The sequence below is a fragment of the Pteropus alecto genome, unplaced genomic scaffold (genome assembly GCF_000325575.1).
Source record: "Pteropus alecto unplaced genomic scaffold, ASM32557v1 scaffold44, whole genome shotgun sequence".
NCBI classification, from domain to species: Eukaryota; Metazoa; Chordata; class Mammalia; order Chiroptera; family Pteropodidae; genus Pteropus; species Pteropus alecto.
The window spans coordinates 9,015,117-9,022,701 of record NW_006436812.1 but is presented as its reverse complement, the minus strand read 5'-3'; positions in this window follow the sequence as shown (position 1 = coordinate 9,022,701).

Here is a 7,585-nt window from a genome sequence, read left to right as displayed (position 1 = left end):
GTGCTAGCGTAGGGCGCTGTCCGCAGCGCGAGGCAGGCTGGGAGTTGTAGTCCGCCGGGAGAGAGCTCTTGCTCCGCGGCAGAGCGTCTTTACCCATCGCCATAGAAGCTGTCGCTGGAGCTGCATTGCGGCTGCCAACTTGGACCAGTTCCTCGTTATTTTATAGTTTACCCAGAGAACTGAAGTAGTTTGTTACGTACTTTCAGCAAGTTAGCAGTGGAGCCTGGGCCTCTGGATTACCACTGCAGTCCACTTACATGGAGCTGCTTTTACACAGGGGTGGTATTCCCATTAGCTCCCAAGCACCTATGTCATCTATTCACCAACTTCTAGGTTAAGAACCCCTTTGAGAATCTGATACCCTTACCCCAGAATAGAATAATAATAGCAGGTTTCTACTGAGGCCACTTCGTGCACTAATTATCTTCGTCTCAAAGTGTTCCATTTTACAAATGAATTAAGGCTCATAGATCAACCAGTGACAGAGCCCAAAGCCAGGATTCATAGCCAAGCAGGCTTAGTTTCTCTCTTCCCTATTCTCAAAATGTTGATTATTCTGTATGTCATTGATTTGAAGTCCTTTTTTCTTGAAAGACCAGGGGTTGAAAACTCAAAAATCTAAAGAGCGGGAAGGTAATATAAATAAATGAAGAAAAGCAAGTGAGGAATGTGAATAACAGACCATATGCTCTGTCCAAAAGGAACAACCACTGTTCAAACCACTATACCTGTGGTCATTCTATAGGAATGCGGGCTAAATACTTGTAAGGGTCAGATTCAGCCGACAGGCTGCCAGTTTGTTACCTCTGGTGTCTCTTGGAGCTTCAAAGCACATAGAAGCACCCAGGACTGGTGGTTTGATTGAATAAGTAGAGGAATGCCCATCCATTTAGGCCCAATTCAAAGACTCTTTCCAAGCCAAGCTTACATACTTATGAAACCCCATCATGGAACCACAGTGAGCTTCCAAGAGATCTCACATCTCTTGGCCTTCCCATATACCTTTTCATCCTTTTTCAAGTGTCCTTTCTTAAAATTTAGCTCAAGGGTCCACAACCAAGTAAACTCTCGGCCACCCCCAGGCTGGTGTAACCCCTTCTGGCTCCCATAGCTTTCTGGGCTTCTTAAAGCACTGATTGCATTGTATCTGAATTCATGGTCTATCCACATCCTCCCCCAAAGTATTTCTGCCGCTTTCAGAGCTCTTGAGGGTAGGGACATGGTTTATACATGAAAATTCACTATGCCAGTCTAAGATTATTCAGGAGATGTATTAGTGTGAGGTACTTGCCTTATAATACTTTGTTAAAAACAAAAATAACTGGTATTGGATACATGAGCTCAAACTCAAATCCGAAATCACCCAGGTCCAATCACTATCACTTTTTGCTTGGATTTCTCCTAACTGGGCTTCCAACTTCTACTCCAGTTTCTCTTTACTCCATTCTTCATACAGCAACCAGAGTGTCTTTTTCATATAAATCAGATTATGTTGCTCTCACATTAAGACCCCCAAATGCCATCTTAGTCCACTTAGATGAAAACCCAAATTATGTATCATGGCTTAAAATCCCCATAGGACAGACATGTTAAGCTGAAGAAACCAAATATAAGAGTACATATAATTCTATTTGTATAAAGTTTATGAGCAGGCCAAATTAATTGATGGTGATAAAAATCAGAGCAATAACTATTGGGGGAGAAGGATTTTAACTGGGAAAAGGCACAAAGGGGTACTAAAAGTGTATTATATCAGAGGTTGGTAAACTTGACCCAAAGAGCAGGTCCCAACCATCACCTTTTTTTGTACGGCCCACAGCTAAGAATGGTTTTTACATTTTTAAATGGTTGAGGAAAAAATCAGTAATATTTTGTGATACAAAGAAATTAAATGTAATTCAAATTTCAGTATCCATAACTAAAGGTTTGTTGAAACCCAATTGTGTCCACCTATTTACATAGCATCTATGGCTTCTTTCCTGCTACAATAGCAGAGTTGAGTAGTTGCAATTGAGACCATAGGCCCACAAAGCCTAAACTATTTTCTGTCTGGCACTTTCCCAAAAAAGTTTCTTGACCTCTGTTCTGTTTCTTGATCTGGACGAGGCCATGTCCATGGATGTATACAGATGTAAACATTCACTGAACTGTGTACTTAAAATTTATATATTCTATGTACCTCATAGCGTGTATTACATACTTAAATTTTAAAAATAAAATAACCCTTCAATTTATGACCCCTGTATACTTTTTTTTTTTTTTTGAGGCAAGGCAACCCTTAGTTGAGGTCAGATTGCAAGGACCATGTCAGCTTACAATCCCTTATTGTTTACTTTTATGCCTACAGCACCTAGTCTTCCTAGGTGATCTCCCATCCAAGTACTAACCAGGCCCGACCCTGCTTAGTTTCTGAGATCAGATGGGATCGGGCCATAGACTTACTTTTTTTTTTTACTGCATTTATTCCATAGCCGCTATGCCTATCTCAAAACCATCCATTGAGTTCATTTCTGCTGCTTTCAGAGCCTTCATCTTTCTTTTTCATCTGAACTTTTTTCTCATGGCTAGCTCTCCCTTTTCATGAAGATCATAGTTCATATATTGCCGCCTCAGAGAAGTTTCTTGACATTAAATAACCCTTTCACTGCCAGTTACTCTATCACATGCTGTCTCTCTTACCTGAAATTATTATTTGTATGTTTGTTTATTGTCTACTCCTCTCCCCAATAAAAGATAAGCTCCCTAAGAGCAGGGACATTGTCACAGAGTTCATAGTGCTCTCTAGGTAACTGATGAATAAATGAAAAACATTACTAACAACCTCGTGAAGAAGAGAGTGTAGGTTCAATTATACAACTGAAATTTTGGTTAAATGAAAAATGAATGATGAAAACTCAATACTGTCAAGATGTTAGCTCTTCCCAACTTGAACTGTAGATTCAATGCAATCCAAATCAAACTCCATCAAGTTGTTTTGTGGATATCAATGAACTTATTCTAAAGTTTATATGGAGGGGCAGAAGACCTGGAATAGCCAACACGATATTGAAGGAGAACAAAGTTGAAAGACTGACATAACCTGATATCAAGACTTACTCTGAAACTGCAGTAATCAAGACAGTGTAATATTGGTGAAACACAGGATAACTAGATCAATAGAACAGAACAGAGCATGCAGAAGTAGACTCATAAATATAGTTAGCTGTTCTTTGTCAAAGGAGCACAGGCAATACAATGGAGCAAAGATGGTCTTTATAACGAATGGTGCTGAAGCAGTTCAACATCCACATGCAAAAAAATTACTCCAGACACAAACCTTACACCTTTCACAAAAATTAACTCGAAATGAATCACAAACCTAAATGTGAAGTGCAAAGCTAAAACTTTTAGAATATAACAGAAAAACTAAATGACCTTGGATATGGTGATGATAACTTTAGATACAATGCCAAAGGCATGATCTATGAAAGAAATTGACAAGCTGGACTTCATTAAAATTTAAAACCTGCTCTGCCAAAAACAATGTCTAGACAACGATAAGATAAGCCACAGACTAGGAAAAAATATTTGCAGAAGACACATCTGATAAAGGACTCATCCAAAATATACAAAGAACTCTTAAAACTAAACAATAAGAAAATCTGATTAAAAACTGGGCCAAAGACCTTAACAGACACCCCATCAAAGAAGATATACAGATGGCAGATAAACATATAAAAGTGTTTCACATCATGTGTCATCAGGAAAAGGCAAGTTAAAACAACAATGAGATACCACTACACAGCTATTAGAATGGCCAAAATCTGGAATACTAACAACACCAAATACTGATGTGGAGCAATGAGAACTCTCATTTATAGCTGGTGGAAATGGAAAATGGTGCAGACAATTTGAAGATAGTTTGGTGGTTTCTTACAAGAGTAGACATACTCCTACCATAGGAACCAGCAATTATACTCCTTTCAACTCCCAACAGAGTTGAAAACTTAGGTCCACATGAAAACTTCCACAGGGATGTTTATAGCAGTTTTATTCATAATTGCCAAAAGTTGGAAACAACCAAGATGTCCTTCAGTATATGGATGGAAATAAGCTGTGGCATATATCCAGTAAAGGGTTGATATCCAAACTATATAAAAAATTCATACAACTCAATAGCAAAATATTAATAATAATTATTATTTTAAAATAGTCAAAGGACCTGAAAAGACATTTTTTCCGAAGAAAATGTATCACTAGTAAGAAAATGCAAATTAAACCCAAAATGAGATGTCACCTCACATCTGTTAAAATGGCCATTATAGAAAAGACAAGAGATGCAAATGACATGGTACTATGTATAAAGAACCCCAAAGATTCCACCAAGAAAAACAAGTAGAATAAATTAATTCGGTAAAATAACGGGATACAAAATTAATATACAAAATTGGTTGCGTTTTTATACACCAATAACAAACTATCAGAAAGAAATTAAGAAAACAATTCTATTTACAATTGCTTCCAAAGAATAAAATACCTAGGAATAAATTTAACCAACAAGGTAAAAGATCTGTAGTAGGAAAACTATAAGTCACTGAAGAAAGAAATTGAAAAAGATACAAATAAATGGAAGGCTATACCATGCTCATGGATAGGAAGAATTAACATTGTTAAAATGTTCATACTACCAAAACAATTTACAAATTCAATGCAATCCCCAATGATATTTTTCACAGAACTAGAACAAGTAATCCTTAAATTTATATGGCCTGCAGGAGACCCTCAAATAGCCAAAGTGATCTTGAGAAAGAAGAACAAAATTGGATGTATCACACTACCTGATTTTAAACTATACTACAAGGCTATAGTAATCAAAACAGCATGGTACTGGCATAGAAACAGACACATAGGTCAATGGAACAGAATAGCCCAGAAATAAACCCACACCTCTATGGTCAATTAATCTATGACAAAGGAGGCAAGAATATACAATGGGGTAAAGATAGTCTCAATAAATGGTGTTGGAAATAAATTTTTAAAAAATTAAAAAAATAAATGGTGTTGGGAAAACTGCACAGATACATGCAAAAGAATCAAACTTTCTTACACCATGTACAAGAATAAACACAAATTGATTAAAGAGTTAAATGTAAGTGAAACCATAAAACTGCTAGAAGAAAATCTAGGTACTAAACTCTTTGACATCATTCTTAGTAATATTTTTTTGGATATGTCTCCTTAAGCAAGGGAGATAAAAAAAAAAAAAGCAAACTAAAAAGTTTTTATACAGCAAAGGAAACCATCAACAAAATGAAAAGACAACCTACTGAATGGAAGAAGATATTCACCAATGATACATTTGATATATATCCAAAATAAACAATCCAATTTTAAAAAGGGCAGAAGACCTGAACAGACATTTCTCCAAAGAAGATGTATACACAGTTGGCAACAGATATATGAAAAGATGCTCAACATCACTATCATCAGGGAAATATAAATTAAAATTACAATGAGATATAACCTCACACCTGTCAGGATGGCTATCATCAATAAATCAACAAACAACAAGTGTTGGTGAGGATGTGGGAAAAAGGAAACCTTTGTGCACTTTTGGTGGGGTTGTAAATTGGTGCAGCCACTATGGAAAACAATGTAGAGGTTTCTCAAAAAATTAAAAATAGAAATATCATATGACCCAGCAATTCCATTTCTTAGTATTTATCTGAAGAAATCTAAAACACTAATTTGAAAAGATATATGCACCCTATGCTCACTGCAGCATTATTGACAATAGCCAAGATATGGAAGCAACGTGTTTATTGATAGACAAATGGCTAAAGAAGTGGTACTTATATACAATGGAATATTACTCAACCATAAAAAAGAATGAAATCTTACCATTTGCGACAACATGGATGGACCTAGAAGGCATTATGCTAAGCAAAATAAGTCAAAATCACAGAAAGACAAATACTGTATGATCTCACTTATATGTGAGATCTAAAAATAAAACAAACTTATGGAGAACATATTGATGGTTGTCAGGTGGGAGTGGGGCTGGGTGAAAAAGATGAAGAAATTAAGAAGTACAAATTAGCAGTTATAAAAATAGTCACAGGGATGTAAAGAAAAGAATTATAGTCAACAATATTGTAATAACTATGTACGGTGTCATATGGGTACCAAACTTATTGGGGTGATCACTATAAGTTATATAAATAATCACTATGTTGTACACCTGAAACTAATATTATATATCAATTGTAACTGAAAAACGAAAAACAATATTTTTAAAAAGACAAGATAAATGCTGGCATGGATGTGGAGAAAAGGGAACTCCTGCGCACTACTGGTAGAATTGTAAATTGGAATAGCCACCATGGAAAACAGTATGAAGGATCCTCAAAAAATTAAAAATAGAACTACTACATGATCCAGTAATTCTGCTTCCAGTAATTCTGCTATCCAAAGGAACTGAAAACACTAACTTCGAAAGATATCTGCACCCCATGTTCATTGCAGCATTATTTGCAATAGCCAAGACATGTAAACAGTCTAGTGTTAATTGATAGATGAATGGATAAAGAAATTGTGGTATAAATATATGATGGAATATTATTCAGCCATAAAAAATGAGGAAATCCTACCATTTGTGATAACATGGATAGACCTTGAAGATGTTATGCTAAATGAAATAAGTAAGACAGAGAAAGGCAAATACTGTATTATTTCACTTATATGTGGAATATAAAAACAAACTAATAGAAATAGAGTTCAGACTAATGGGTACCAGAGCGGAGGGTAGGGGAAGGAGAAATTGGAGGAAGATGGTTTAAAGATACAAACTTCCAATTATAAGACAAGTACTAGGAATGTAATGTACAACATAATGACTGTGCTTAACACTGCTGTATAATATGTAGAAAAGTTGTTAAGAGTAAATCCTAGGATTTCTCTTCACAAGGAGAAAAGTGTTTTTCATTTTTCTTTTATTCTTTTTTCCTTTTTATTCTATTTATATGAGATAATGGATGTTAGCTGAATCTATTGTGGTAATCACTTCACAGTATATGTAAATCAAACCATTATGCTGTATATCTTAAACTTATACAGTGATGTATGTCAATTATTTCTCAATAAAACTGGAAAAAATAAACTGGTACAAACAGACAATGGAACATTATTCAGTGCTAAAAAGAAATAAGCTACAAAAAGCCATGAAAGACATAAAGGGACCTTAAAGGCATATTACTAAGTGAAAGAAGCCAATCTGAAAAGGCAACAAAAGTATGATTTCAGCTACACGGAGTTCTAGAAGAGGCAAAGCTATGGAGACAAAAAAAAAAAAAAATCAATGGTTGCCAGAGGAGTGTGGGGGAGGAATGAATAGATGAAGCACAGGAGATTTTTAGAGCAGAAAATACTCTGATACTATAACGGTGGCTACATATATAAGGCTACATTTGCTATTTACCTTTATACATAAACCATAAATTGTACAACATAGAGTGAACCATAGCTATGGACTTTGGCTGATTATAATGTTTCAGTGTAGATTCATCAGTTGTAACAAATGTACCTTTCTCATGAAGGATGTTGACAA